The sequence below is a fragment of the Aptenodytes patagonicus genome, chromosome 12, assembly GCF_965638725.1.
Source record: "Aptenodytes patagonicus chromosome 12, bAptPat1.pri.cur, whole genome shotgun sequence".
Lineage (NCBI taxonomy): Eukaryota > Metazoa > Chordata > Aves > Sphenisciformes > Spheniscidae > Aptenodytes > Aptenodytes patagonicus.
This window is the reverse complement of record NC_134960.1, coordinates 19,267,855-19,283,864: the sequence shown is the minus strand read 5'-3', so window position 1 is coordinate 19,283,864 and position 16,010 is coordinate 19,267,855. Positions and strand designations below refer to the sequence as shown.

The 16,010-nt window shown below is 42.1% G+C and overlaps 1 protein-coding gene across 3 annotated transcripts in view; it reads right to left on the bottom strand.

Moving 5' to 3' along the window:
• KCNIP1 (potassium voltage-gated channel interacting protein 1) overlaps positions 1–16,010 on the bottom strand; it is a 456,219-nt gene that overhangs the window by 323,721 nt on the left and 116,488 nt on the right. Inside the window, exon 1 of one of the 3 annotated variants that reach the window (XM_076350002.1) lies at positions 4,748–4,772. The exons of the other annotated variants lie outside the window; for them this stretch is intronic. The gene's annotated coding sequence lies outside the window, so the exon portion shown is untranslated. Of the gene's footprint in view, positions 1–4,747; positions 4,773–16,010 lie in introns of those variants that run through there. 3 annotated transcript variants of the gene reach the window in all.

Below are 16,010 nucleotides of genomic sequence, written 5' to 3'. Positions count from 1 at the left end.
AGGTACGCATCTTCGTTAACACCTCCAGGGGAGACAGGAGGAACTTGAATTCAGAGCAGCAGTTCGGAGAGGTGGGAGCAAAAGGCAGCATATATGGGGGCTGCAAGTGATGGGACCGTTACTTCAACTTTTCTCTTTTTTGGTTATCAGATTTGGTGAAGGGAGAAGTTGTTAAATAAAAAACCCCACAGCAACAACAACGAAAAAACAATCCACAAACATTCACTTTGGTATACAAAAAAGGTCATACTTTCATGCTGTCAAACCCCTTCAGGCTTCTAATCCTGCCATTGACATTAGAATCTGAAATGGCATATCTGGATTCTGGGCTGGACTTTGGGAATCAAAACAGCTCTAGGAATTTACTGGCATTACAACCAGTGGAGTGAGCTAGCAGAGAGTGAAGTCTGAAGGCTGTCTGCGCCTCCTCTTGATTAGGAGCCATAGAAAGGGGTTTGCCCTAAGCAAAGGCAAGTGGCAGAGTCAAGCATTGATTTTGCATAGGACAAACAGAATTTGTATTTCCTATGGGTGAGCAATAAAAGGCCAAAGAGGTAGCTGAGTTAATCACATCTGAAATTCAAATGACATACTCAATACTAGACTTTAAATAACATTTTCAATTAATGTCTAAATATACAGTGGATTTTACAATGAAATTAAGTTACTGCAAAAACATGTTACTGTCAGCTGAACTCTTTTTCTGCTCACAAATAGATATGCAGTGTTATTGATGATATAGCACACTCACAGATTTATGACATCATCTACTATTTTCCTGACTGCTGAACACCTCGCACGCAGCTCCCGAGCATGTACTGCACGCAGCAAGAGCATCTCGCGCACAGACACAGGGAGGCCTCAGAGGAGGCTACAATGGCACACAGCTGAGAGCAGAGGATGTGCAGAAAGCGTCTTGTGCGGCACACGCATTGAGAGATGAGCACAAAGAGAAATATTGAACGAGCTCAAGCTGCCATTCACTGAATGGCGCCCTGTGGAAAAAATACTGTGTAATCACGTAACTGAAGGCTGTGTCATAATGCAGGCTCACAAGGAAGGGAAATAGCATCGCACAAACAATATTAATTCTGTCCTTCTACTTCAGAGCACTGACATAGTTTAAAAGAAAAAAAAAAAAAGAGTGAATGATCACAGTGTATTGCATAAAAGTTCCTCTTCTAAAAGAGGAAAAAATCCCATTCTGTGTGACCCGAGGAGGATCTGCACACTACGGCACACATCTCTATCACTTGGGCTGAAGGTAAGACTACAGAAGCAGACATGAGAGGCAGGTAGTTATCCCTCCACGGACCAGCTGCTCTGAAGATAATATAATAGCAGGTTAAATGTGTTTGAATAGCTCCATTTTACATATGGAACAGATACGGATCCAGGCACGGTGGATTTTTTTTTTTTAAGAGACAGGAGGGAATTCACACAGGTTATCTTTAGTCTAACAAGGAGGCTCTCTCTAGACTCCTCCCCGCAGCTGATGGTCAGAGCCTGGCTCTGGAGGGTGATTCACACCAGCTAAATTGGGCTCCTGCTCTCAGTCCCTCTCCAGAGGGGCTGCTCATCCTCCGCTCTCTTTAGAGAGGCCCCTGGAGAGATGAGCCTTACCCGCCTGAAATTAGCCTTTGCAAATACCTTCCTGTATCTAAGCAGCACAAAGTCATACTGATCTCCGGATCTGCTGCCAGCAGGGATTATTTTCATAGTATCACGTTGGCAGGGAGCGTGGTTTTATTGCTTTCCTCAACCAGTGGAAACACTCAGTCATATCTCATCTCATTGGTTCTTTGCTATGGCAGGACCTCCAGACACAGGCAACTCCTGATCTTATCCGGTCACGGCGTGTAGCACATAGGTAGGCTATTCTCTTGTTGACCAAAATACTTCTGGTCTTCACTACCCGTTTTTGACAATGAAAATTGTCTTCCTAGACATGACGATGCTCATACAAGCCTCCAGTTTTGAGCTTGCCTGCTTTTAAGCTGCATGAAAAGGTGAAAGAGTTGAGTTCTTAGCTTGAAGGCCTCCAGAGATTTTAATTATTTCTGCCCTTAAAGAACATCCAAGGGATAGAAACCGCCCTCTCGTCCAGTGCCCTACAGTGACTAATGAAAAGAAAAAGTAGCACAAACAGATGTGTGCAGAGACTGTTTGCAGGAGGTTGGGTCTGTTCAGTGAACTAAGGCAGACAGTGTCATTCATTTCATGCACTTCGTATTCATGTGTTTGTTACAGTCTTCACTTCAATCTGACCGGCAGGCTGATTTTTTTTCCCTCTTTGTTGGTCTGCTCCCCCCACTCCTCCAGCTTAGTCAGGCAGTACTGGAAATCAATAGTTACATCAGTATTAAACCTGGGTTAATAAAAGGACAACAGAAACTGCAGAGTCTTACTGTAAGTATTTGATACTCTCACATCAGGAAGGTTGAGCTGGTTTCCAAAAGATACTCGGCTGGTTTAAGCTCCTCCTTTAAGGAGAGCCAAAGAATTTCATCTGGCAGTGAAAAGTATAAAATGCAATTCTGTTAGGAAAGTTAATGAGAGTTCACAGGCAATAACTCATTTGTATGGCCCCAAGCAAGTCACAGAGATCAAAATATCTTTCTGTATACAGTGGAAACTATTAAAAATCCTATAGGCTTCCCACACCGACAGCTTCTAAAAATTCAAAGAGGTACCACACTGTCAGGCAGCAGAATCCATATTTCAAACACAAATATTCTAGTCCTGTATCGCTCAGAAAGGCAGTATGGTTTATTATGCAGCAGACGCAACATGCAACGGAGTTTCAAAGAAAAAGTAACAGTCCCTTCCTCCTGGCTCAGCAGCCATAGCAAAGAAGTAGTATTAGACCCTGTGAGAGGCTCCATGGACTGTCATTTAAAGGCCAGCACTGGGCATAGCTGCCTGGGGTTTGGGGCTTCAAGAGTTTAAGACGATCCTCTACCCTCGCAGATGCCACAGGAAACAGCAGAGCTGCTGTCACCAGGTGACTGGCTGGTAGCATTTGTACAGAGAACTGACAGGAGAATTTCTGGTGGGCGATGCCTTATCACTCATCTGAGGTTTCCCCACACAGAGAGAAATAAGTTAACTACTTAAAAGGACACTGATAGAACAATCCAAATATACCCTGAATTTTTAATAAAAGAGAAAACATCCCTTAAATCAAAAACATTAAATGACACTGAAGCAGTGCCATGCCTGTGTAGATGAAGTGAATCATTATTATTGAACAAACAGCTGGAAGGCTGTTTAACTTAGCTGTGCTATGAAATAATCAAATACATAACCTTTACCCAACTGCTTTCTGCAGGTTCCACCTTCTAGCAATTTTTGACAAGTGAAGCTGACAGGGAGCCTTACACCAGACTCTGGATCTGTAGCTCCGCCAATTACCTTCCCCATCGCCTTGCTGAATAAGATCGTGATGTGTCTGCAGTGAACAGCCCCCTCTGACAGGTACAGCTGTAGAGTTTTTCTGTTACTATGTGCCTCAGCCACAACTATCAACACAAATTATGACAGCATTTATCTTCCTCTCTCACTTAAAGTATGATTTGTCTCAGAAATGAAAGTGCAAAGATGACACCCCCAGATACCAGAGCTGATTATACATAGCCCCCTCACAGACCCTTAGTTACTAGAACTGCATGAACAAGCATAAGGAAAAGTAGGTTGGATTGGAAAAGAAGGAAGGAACTTGATTTTGCTTTTTTAAATCCACCTGTCATCATTCCTACATGAATAAATAACAGATGTAAAAATTACCTTTTGGAATTTTCTAGCACAATTTAATCTGTCACTCTAAGAAAGTGCACAGATCTCTCCTGAAGCTCACTTTATTTACTCATATTCTATGGCTGTTACAAAGAGGGACCGTTCAGTGGCACGTCATCTCGTGGCATAACTTACCTCTATTATTACTGCATACACTTAACTGGCTTGTTTCTTTCCTTAATTTCACATCAACAGTTGCCCAGCTCTTTCATTCAGGAGGTAATTTTTAAGATCAGAATTCTCTGAGATCAAGACTTCCTAACAGGTAAAACTGTCACATTGCCTGTTTACCAAGTATAAAAAAACTCAACAAAAATTAATGTTGGAACATGAAGAACATTACATAACCTGAAAGCTTGGCATCTTATTACTGAGAAAATCTAAGAAAATCTAGAAACAAGGCTGAGAAGAAAACAGGCAGTGAACACCAAGCTAACAGGATATAAAGCATGCTTGTACACAAAACGGTACAACATACAACTGTACTTGTTTTATCAGACTGGTTAAATAACCCCACGATTACTGGCAAATGAAAAATTTCTAGCATTGCAGTCTGCCGCAGTACGTCTTTTCTCTCGTTTCTCCTCTTGCAATTCCCACAGCAATAATGAAGCAGTAAAAACTTATAAATTTTGTCTGACTTTGCATGCATGCACACATCCCCATACCCTTACCATAGCCAGCGTTTCCGAAAGGGAGTGAGCAATGGATCTTGTTTGAGAGACCAAGTCACATTACACAAAGAATGGTAAGACAGATAAATCTAAAAGTCTCATGTTCGGCACGTGAGAAAGACAAGCTAAAAGGAAAAAATAAGCTTTAGTTGCACAAAGGCTTCCAAACGGGCTGCGTTCAAGAGCACACGTATAGGCAACCCAGTGACACGGGCAGGCGTGTCACGTCCCCAGAGTGGCCTGGCTGCATGCAGAGGAACAAATGAATCTTGCCTTACCTACAAACCATCAACTTGTTTCCCTTATAGAAGAACAAGATGATGATGATAAATCAGGTAGTTTATCCTCTGTCAGCTGCACAAATTTGTTCATTAGCAGCACCGGCTCCCAGGAAGCCAGAACTCCTTCTGCAATGTGCATTCACAGAGTTTTTAATCAAAACTTATCCCTCCCCCCACGCTAGCTAGCTGCCAAGGAGTGGGGAGAAAAAGTCTTCATGAAACATAAAAACAGATCATCAGAACCTTTCTTTTAGAAGAAAAAACCTGCTGAAATCCATTCAGAAGGCAGGAGCCACTTCTCCGAAACAGTGACCATCAGAGACAACTGCACAGTTAATTATTCAGCAACAAAGACTTGTGATAAAACCTCATCTCTAGATGGATGCTGACCACTTAATGCAGCTCCTAACATGCTGTTCATCAAAAATACGGCTCATCTGACCTCAATTACTATGGCTCTTTTAGAAGTTACTTCTGAGAAACTATTCCAAAATTTTGGTGGAGCTGTGAACAAAGGGTTGTAATAATAAAAGTTCAGATTTATATAATCCTCTGCATAGCCAAAGTGACCTTACAAAGTCAGGAAAGCCGTTTCAGAACGTACCCGAATGTTCATGCAAAGGTTCGAGCATCTCTGCAACTCCCGTGTCAACACAAACAGTTCTGCTATTTGTTCGTGGCAATTGCATGCGCAAATAATTAAAAAAAAAACTTTATATGACTTGTGATGCAAGTAAACATGTCAATGTTCTTCTTTGGAATAATCTGATCCACTATGGCCATATCTTCTGTCTTAAGTATGAGCTTTTTAATAAATGAATGCTAAAATACATAAACAGATAACCTGTTGCTGAAACACAGCCATCTCTCAGAAAAACATTTTTTTCTTCACTTTATTTACAAAAGAGAGAGCTCTGTAAATATTTATAAGAGAGTGCTCATACAAAGTTACAGATTTTACTAAACTTTACATAACTTGCACAAAGAAACTGAAAAACAGTTTGGCCACCTGACATAATACCTGTAACATTCCCATACCAGCATTTCAATATCATTTTCCCACCTGTCAACTTGCATCATCTATTCACACCATCCTGAGCATTCAAAACCCGGTCTAATAGGCAAAATGCAACATTGGCAGGTTTTATTCCGATACAGGAATAAGAGCCCCACATTACTGCCTCTAAGTAGCACTGAAACCGGTAGTCTCACAATAAGTATTTAAATTTTCCCCCATAATAACCAGCAAAGTGGTGTTCCCACCATCCTGGACCCAGGTACAAAGCAAAGGAAAGCCATTAAATTCATTCCTAGCCTATCCATTAATGTTCCTCCTTGCCAGGCTGCAAGAGCCCTGCAGAATGGACCATCCACAGGAGGTGACCTTAGTCCAAGAGTTTGAGAAGTTCCTCGCTGCCATCAGCTTGTTGGAGTAGAAAACCAACATGCTCCTCCTTGCTCCACTCTGGTGGGATTTACAGCTCCAGCTTGGAGCGCCTCTGACCTTGCAGGGTAAGGGCTAACCAGCCAGCAGGCACCACTGCCACGGAGGCAACAGCACAGCAGCCATGCAGACAAGTACCGGCTCTGCACAAAACTTGAGCAATCGTTTGGTTTTATAAGTTAATGAAAAAGAGTACGATACCATTACTGCAAGAGATGTGAGCGAGTGATGTGAGGCTGCATTCATTGGGCTAAGACATCTTTTGTAGCCCTAAGATATAATACAATTTTTTGTGTGTTGTTATTATTACAGAAAAAGATATGGTAAGGGTGATGCTGCTCTGGCCACTAAGCTATCAGCCAAAAAAAAAAAAAAAAAAAGAGGGAAAAAAATTAGACGAAAGCCCATCTTCAAGAGGCTTGGAGCAGAAATGCTGAAGTACTGCTGGAAAAGTACAGCGCTGCCAGCATAAAATTGATACCTACCAGAACATTGTGTATCACGGGCTCCCCGGACACTAACTCACTGGCCAGAGGCTTGTGAACACAGTCCCTGCTCATGCCTTCCTGTGCCGTCTGCGAGCTCAGCTGGCTCCTGCACTACTGCTGAACGATTTGGAGGAAACCTATTTCGCAACATGCTGGTAAAGTGCAGATTTCTGTTATTTATCAAGTGTGCTGCATACTTGGTCATTTGACACAGATAGCATCCTGATGCTGCTTCTGCCCCATCAGAAAACAAGTTATTAGTGCATTTTCTGAAATCTGCTTTCAGCTGTAATGGTGAAACGAAAGATCCATTAACTTCTAACTAATAGCAGAAACTCGCATTTACCCACTTATTCAGCCAACCTTCAAAGATTCCCTAAGTATGTGAACTCTCAAGTTTCAACAGATCCCGGGAGACCAGCACATTTTTTTAATCTAAACCACATAAAATTTGCAATTTAAACTAATCGGTTCAATTCCGCAGTTTCAGCTAAGCTCTATTTTGAAGTTTAGATGAAATCTCAGACCAACACAGTGGCTTAAGCCACAGAAAGAAAAATGAGTATTTTGGGCACAGTTCCCATTGTCACCAAGAATTGCTGGTTTAGCACAGGATCCAGGGTCTCACTGTACTTGCTAAAGGAAACTTGTATTACTTTCTAGCTTTTAGATATTTTTTGATACTCATCACTTCTGACACCTATTATCATGCTCCTCATCACATCACTAAGATGGCGAGCATGAGCTACTTTACGTGGTACACCATAGCAGGGACTCACTGATAGGGGTAGGGACCACACGGAGACAAGAAAATTGTTTTTCTTCTCAGATGTGTCCCTGATATGTACACCCCGGTGGAGTGGAAATTGCTACATTGTCCAGGTGTGAAGCAAAGACAGGGAAAGAGAGATGAGGATATCAGAGATTAAAAAGCAGAAGCAGCAGCAAGAAGCAACAATCCAAGATGTACTATGCAAATCTGAAAAGTAAATTTGAGAAAGTGTATCTCACTTTTCACATTAGTGTTGAAACAAGCTGGATTCACTCTCTAAAAACTGCTTGTCATTATACTGATGCTATTTTCCATCCCAAAAGACATATTATTCAGGCCTGGTCTATGTCAAAAAGCATGACTACGCAAGGAACATAATCTTTCTTTTTTTAAAGCTAACATAGTTAAATCAGCAGCAAGTACAGCTATCCTAGCATAAGTGTGACTTAGAGCAGTTGAGCTCAATAGTCTCTTGCATGAGAACAGATATACTTCCAGAAACGTGACTACACTGGCACAATTGTATCCACCATGGAGGTATTTTACTGTCTTACACTGGAAGAGAGTTAAAGCAGCACAATTCTGATGTCTCCAGGACAGGTTGTGCTGGCAAGGGAGAAACAGGAGCAATAACTGAGGTTTGGGAAGGCATACATTAACACTTTAAAGCTTAACTGATATCTTCGGTAGTATCAGCAGCCCTTTAAACATCCACAAAAAAGCTGGTCAAAAAGTTAGTCGTCCAAAACATGTCTGGTGGCGTGACCTCATCCAGCTGCCACCAGCCGCCTCTGAACTGAAGAATCCTTACCACCAAACAAGTTTTCATTTCCAGTTATGAAATGAAGGAAATGCAACCAAAGATTTACAGAAACAAATTTAATTGTCTAGGCCAAGCTATCATACATCTTTATAGAGCAGAGGTGGCATCTGAAATCTGGCATAAAGCAACTACAAAACAAACTGCAATTTCTACTGATAAACCAGGACTTTGGGTTTTCCCAGGTCTCCTCCTTGCACTTACTGACCAGAGCAGATGCTTTGATGAGTCCCTAGCACACTGTGGCAAGACAGGCAGGATCCAACACCTTTAAGGCAAACTGGAAAAATATATCTTTTTTTATTATTATCTACTCTGTAGATCTCTGGCATATGAAAAGCGACTCAGCTGCCACCCACTACAGCCATGGTCCCCAGCCCCTTCTATTGCCATTGATTACGCACCAGCAGGTATGCTCATTCAACAGTCTTTCTGACCCTGTGGCTTTCTGCATAGAGGTCTTGACCATTCAATGCACAGAGCCGTTCAAACTTTCTGGCAGCAGCCATGGACAGAACCTGCATTTCATTCCCTACACCTTGCCCTCAAGCTTCATTTTCCCCCCATTTCCTTGCCACAAGTTAATATCACCACCTTTCTCACACCTACTGTCACACACACACACCCCCCTTACTTGCTGATGCGAGTAGCAATGAAGAAACATTGGCTATTACAGCCTTTTATTAGTGCCATACTCAGCAAAACCACAGGGAGATTGCTGACAGCTTTCACCCGTCAGCACAGACACATTGGGCAGCCATGGCAGCCCCGTGCAGTCTGATAGTCCCATCTGTCCCCGCTGCGGGGCTGCCTCACAGCACGCCAGCCAGGTGCCAGTTTTCACTATTCATCCAGCCGTAACCAGGCTAGGCTGGCAGCCCTCTGCTATTTGCACATTTACACATCTCCCTCCCTTTTATTTATTTATTTATTTTTAGGAACACACAGTGGGGTAGATCTCTCTGACATGAGTCAGAAACAGAAAAACTTACAAGACAACACGCAAGATTCCCCTGTGATTCCACTGATATGAAACGGTGCAGCTTTCCTCTGTGAGATCTAACCATGTATTCGAATCGAAGCTCAGAAAATAACTCACAACAACTGCTCAAGAAAACAGCATGCAACCCGTTAATACCTGCCTCAACAAGACGAGAGAACATTACTGCTTACATATCCACAATGAGACATCAGTCCTCCCAGTCTGAAGGAGCTGTGACACAAAAAACAACCAAAAAGCACATTTGGGGAGAAAAATGAAAATGCAGAAGAACTAAGACATTTTATGAATTCCTCTTAGGTTGCTGGGATATTCAGAATGAAAAATAATTCTAAGATGTAAAGATTGCTTCTGTATATTCTAGTAAAATATCCACACTTTTCTCCCTGCAACTACTGTTTCCATATTTCCTTGTATTTTAATCAAGGCATAGGAAAAAAAGATTTAGAACACCAGAAACCAAAGAAAGCAGCACAAACCCAGGACAGCATCCCTCACTATTTCCAGCTTTTCCCCCCATGCTTTCAGAAGCGTCACTCCCCCAGAAAATCAGTTATTCCCCAGCCCTGACCCAGAGACAGCTGCTTTTTGGGTGAGGCACCCAGTGCATTCCCTGCTTTCAGTTGTCACAGGAGCCCTCGGAGAACCAAAGGCCGCACATTACAGTGGGGCTTCTAGGAACACATCACCATACTTGGCTTGACTGAAAAAGGTAAGCTGCCTACAAATGACTGCCTCAACGTTTTGTATTTTAGCTATCATGCATACCATATACAGCAAGTGGGAAAGCTGCATCAGGTTATAGATTTAACCTTAGGGAGAGAAAAAACCATCCAAAACCAGAACTGTTTCCAGGCTGTGACTTTTGATTAGTCATTTGTCTTGGCTGTCGCACATTGGTGTAACACCATTGGTTTTCAAAGCCAGTATCTTCCAGTTAAGAATATGACCATATGATCTGAGAATGATGACTTCCCACTATCTGCTAAATTTCTGTATTTCTACCTATAAATATACTGAAAATAGCAGTATTTTCCAGTTGGTAGGGTACTGAGAACAGACTGGTATTTGCCAGCGTGCCATGACAAGAGCTCAGAAACAAATATCTCCACTTTCATTTCCCACCGCCAGACTGGGAACCTGCCAGAACAGGTACCTGCCACGTCAGGCATTCTCCCTGCCTCAACTTACTGACCTGTGCTGAACCACCACTACTGCTCATCACCACTTCTTCTCCCATTTCTTGATACATTCACTGCTGATGATTGTCCCAAAGAGCCTGAGAATCTATTTCTCAGCCCGATGAGGGAGCACAGCTTATGCTGCTTCCTAGAATGTACTCCGACCCTAACCCAGGAGGCTTACCTGTGTACAGGGGCTCGGGGAGCACTCACCCTGTGATTTCCAGACCAAGCCAGATGATGTAAGGAGAGTGGCAGCTTCAGTAATGAGAACATCCATCCCCACAGCTCACGTATTGATCACTGTCATCAATTCTTTCCCCCTTACGCTTAGCTGGTAATAAATTTTTATCTAAGGCTTCAACATCTTACACCGCAAACTTGTTCTTTCATGTACCCATCACATTTTATTTTGTATCAAGGTATTGATTTTCATGGCACCTTTGTCAAAGTCTGCCCTGTGTGCTACCTGAGCCGTACAGTGGGCACTCTGTGGGGGGACACTTCACCTCTTGGAGGGTGCTGGGTTTCACATCTCAATCACAGCAACAGCTCTATATAAACATCAGGTCCTTTATTTTAGGAGATTTAGAAGCAAGTTACATCATAATCTTACTGCTGCAGAAAGGTTATATTGTAGGAAGGACAGGAGTGAACCAGATCTCAAGAAATAAGCAACATTTATGAGTGGCATTTTATTTCTGTTCTATGTCCTTGTTGAGATAATTTACTGAGTTATTTAAAATAGTTCACCATCAGATTCTGCATTCATCTCCTAACCTTGCTGTTCTCCAGAGGATTATAAAATTCATTATTATGGCTATTGAAACCAATCCTGTAGATGCAGAATTTCAAAGGGCCTGGATAATTGTGTAACTGTGAGCATAACTAGTTATGCAAGATGAAGTAATGAGGTCAACAAAGTATCATGCTTCAAGGCATGCATTAGAGGGGTCAGGAAGGAATTACACTCAGCGTACAGCTTTGCAAACCTGGCTACACTTTTTTCTCTGACACAGAAGATACTGTCTTCTGTAGGAGAAAAGATGAGAGTTTGCTGCTCCCACACGTTATTCTTTTGAGTTAGCTAACCAGTAAATCCCATTGGGTTTAGGAGGCAACACACAGGAAGGACAAGAGATCCCCAGCTGGTGAGATCCTTTGTTAAGGAAAAGCTGAATTACAGAAATATATTTAGCTCTACTTTAATTTTTTTTCTTTTTTTTTTTTTTTTTTTTTTTTTGGTCAGTCAGCTGCTGTAAGTCATCCCACTAAGGATTGCTAGATATCATCTAAGGTTTTCTTTAAACTTCCTTAAAGTACATCCCATGGAGCTTTCCTGCTCCCTGCAATGTTGTATTGGTGGCTGTGCTCACGCTGACACTTTTCAGCTCTGTGCTTGGGAACGGTAAAATAACGAGTACAAACCAAGTGCCGCTGCCACGGGGCTGGGGCTTCGCACTGGGGAAGTGTCCTGCTGGACTTCTTGCACATGGAGGACTACAGCCATGTCCCAGGACAGCATGCTTATTTTTAGATACTAGATATAAGTTTTTATATATATATATATATATATATATATGTATGTATAATACACACGCTTCCATGTAATTTGCCTTTTTTTGTCCCCAACTATGACCTTATACAACCCTTGGCTAAGAATGCTTTTGTCAGGATATGGTATTTTCGTGAATACTTTTAAGGCTTCAAACAGACCCGATACCTTGTCAAAGATATCTTTCTTGGAGCAAACACCTACATAAGAAATTATTTTAACACAGATAATGAATGGCAGAGATGACAGCAAACCAAACCACATATTTATCTGCAGTCTCACTAGCCCAGCCCGTCTACGTGGCACGGGGGTATAAATTATCTCTGGTTCTCGCAAGCGCTACCTAAACTTGAAGGATTTCTGGAATAATCACAGCAGCCACGTAGCAACCCTATCCCGCTGTACGAGAACAGATTTAAAAACGATAAAGGCTTTCCATGAAAGACTACTAAACCAGCCTTTGTTACAAAAGGAAAATCACCTAACAATTGGGCATCTTCTGTAGAACAAAATTATTTCTCTCTTTCTTTCACTGAGGAAACAACAAGCATGCAAACAAGGGAAAAACAGGTAGGAAAGAGGAAAAACACACAAAAAAAGGTCAAAACTCAGATACTTAGGTTTGGTCAGACACGGACCTTCTTCGTGAGATTCTACTAGCTTTGAAAAATGCATTTGAGGGGAGAGAGAGGAAGGAGAGAGAAGCAGCAGCATTTTCTGACCTGCTTATAAAAAAGACACTATTCCACATACAGAAAAGCCCCTCCAGCTCGCAGTGCTGCTGCTCCCCTGGGACAAGAACCCCCTACGTCAAAATTTGCTAGAGTCCTTCCTCAGCGCAACATTCATGCGAAGGTGCAAAACCCTTTGTATAGCTACAGAGCGCAAGTATGAGGCTTAACCTTAGTCTTGAACACAAACCTGCATCCTTGCTCCCCTGCTTCCCCGTGACAGGCAGCTGAAGGGGCCAGCACTGCACACCGGTCAAAAATCAAACTGCTTCGTTTCACTCAGGTACGTGAGAGATTAACCACGTCCCAACCGATATTATTTCTATTCTGCCAGCAAAATCTCAGACCTGCCATTACAAAGTTATCAATTTTAGTTTGGTTGTTTTCTTCCCCTCTCCCTCAGCCCTGAGTCAGTGTCTTTCTCTTTTTAAGTGTTTCCTCTGGTTGCAGTGACTGGAGGAGGTGGCACTTGGTACGGAGCAGGAGCCAGCTCTGCCCCGCTGCTCCCAGCAGCGGCTCTCCGCTGTGCCACGTCAAATTAGGAGAAAACTGTTATCACTGCTGAGTACCAGGGACTCAGGAACACCCCTCACCCCTGCCGCTCACAGGAACTGGAGCTCGGAGGCAGGTGATACACATCGCAAAACATATATTTATGAACTTCAATGCTTCAGCAATTTGCTGGCAAAAGCCTCCCCTTTTCCAGTCCAGTCCGTGGTTATAACACTAGTGTCCAACCAACTGCTCCTTACTTGCCTTGCTTCCTAGGAAAGCAGCGGTTCTCCCAGGATGGCTGGGACATTGCACACCACTGCAGCGGGCTCCAAGCGATGGCAGGTTGCCAGGGAACCCCTCTAACATGGCGCTCGTGTCCCACCAGCACGCACCCTTTTTCTCTGCACTTTATGAACCTGCTCAAAGGAAACAGAAGGGCCTTAAAGGTGGTTTCCAACCTTGCCATCAGAAAAGGCAACCTCACCTTCAAATCTCTTATAGGGGAGTGAAAAGAGGCCAACCCTGCGCATGCATATACCAATGCTCTTCAATAAGATGCATGCAGAATGAAGATATATAGATATATTAAACCAAGCAGAAAACACCACAAAAGTTGGTTTCCCTATCTAGCTATATAATGTTATTTAGCTAGATTAATGGTTGTATAATATTGTATAGACAGATAAAAGTATTATGATCGAACTTCTCCAAGGTTGGCCCTCTTGGGCACCAACAGGCACTTTTATTCCAGCCTGCGCCAGCTTTGCTCGGTGTTTATGGCAGCGGCACTCACTGCTTTGTTTTGGAGAATGTGGACTGGGTGTTCACATGTGGATTGTGGGCTGTCCATAAACTCAGCTCAAGCAAGGCAAGCACTTAACATCATTATGGCAGACAGCAATATTTTACAGTAATATGTTTTAGTAACAGAAACATGAGTTTTTAAACACTTACTGGGCAAAAGGAAAAAGAACACATGGTTCCAGCCGTGACAAAAGGGTAAATCATGCTAGACATCAGGCAGCTTCACAGCCAGATCCCAGTTACTGCAGACTAAACGCCTCCAGATACCGTCACTGCGGGAGGATCCCTCACACTTACCATGTGGCTCACTGTTTATAGCCCCAGTGCAGTCTCTCACCTGCAGTGCCTTCGCTTACCAACAGGGAAAATGTTGCTTAGGGACGTCTTTCCCCAGCTGTTATTTGTTGAGTGATCTGTACTAATTTAATCTAATTATCCATTCTGCTTCAAATCTGAGTACAAAATACAATGCAATATCACGATGGGCCTAGAGTATGAGCATATCAGTCACTGTATTAAATAACAGTAATGTTAAGGTAAAGAAGAAGTTTTAAATGCCCAGATGACTTTTCTTTTTAAAAAAAAAAGATGGTATTTCAACAGTTTTACACTATCTTTTAGAAACATCATTAAAAGACAATTTCACTTTTTTCTTGCCAATTTAGAACTTCAAAGAGAATATAACAGCAGCAGTGAAATAAAGATTTTGATACCAGTAAGAGTTTTGCCTTCACGGATGTATAATTTAAACTGCCAGATTTTTTGAACATTTATGATACAAAACATAGTCAGTCAGTAATAGTCATGTCCCTCAAGACATCTACTAATTTGTTTTATTGCCTTTTTATTTTTGTCCCCTTTCATTTTCTGAAGTATAATCATAGTTCAGTGACTTCGTCTACAAGGAATCCAGCAACAAAGCTTTTGCTGTAATGATGTACATCAAATGAATCACAATTCCTTAATCACCCTGTTCCCTTTATTGTTGCCTCATTTGAATTCATAGGTTCCCAAAAAAAATCAATTATATTTGCAATTTCTTCACAAAAATTACACAGATAAAGAACTGAAAGCATAATGGTCCCTACACTTTCTAAAAAATAAAGCAAAAATAAAAATTAATCATAAGTTACTGCAAAACTATAGGGTATGTTTTCAGACATCAAAGCTTTCTGCATCCTCAGAGGAAGAAGAAATGGCACTGATGAACTATGTTTTTTTCTGCCATGTGATGCTACATGGTGCACAAAAGCAACCTTCCCCACTGGAATAAGACCAAAGGTGCCGTTACAAAAGAATCATGAGATGAGATTGGAATTACAGTAGGTTTTTTCTATTCCCGTTGAAGACTTGATAATGGCTAACAATATCATCCATAGCGAGAGGAATCAACACCCTGGACATAGAACTGCCACACAAACAGCCAGAGACGCATGGCTGCAAGGCCTCATTATTGGCTGAAGAATTATCTTGAAAGTAATTTCTTAGTATTTGCATGGAAGGAAACACTTGTACAGGCATATTTTTTTTTTTTTCTTATTGTCTCTTGCTCTCACGATGATGAGAATAGTAATGAAAGTCCCCTATGCTGTACCTTAGAAACTGCTTTTTCTGTTGAAGGACACGCTCCTGCCTGATAGATTTGATCTTGCTTGTGAATCTTTTTGGTTCAGAGCATGTCTCACACCTCGTTTACTTCAGTATTCTCATGAGATCCCAAGATAAAAGGCCAGCTTCTGTCATACACTCCAAAAGACTTTCTGCAAGCCTCAAGAGACAGTTTTTAAGCATTTCTAATGGATCTAGTATCCTAGGGCCTTTCAGGAGTGAGCAGAGATCGAGCGCCCTGCCCCATCCAAGAGCAAATCACTCAAAAGAGGAGCTGAACAGGCTCAGCACGACCTGTAAAGCCTGTCAAAGGTTTGAGGAGCAAGAGCCTGGTTCTAGAGCCCAAGCAAATGCCACATAGC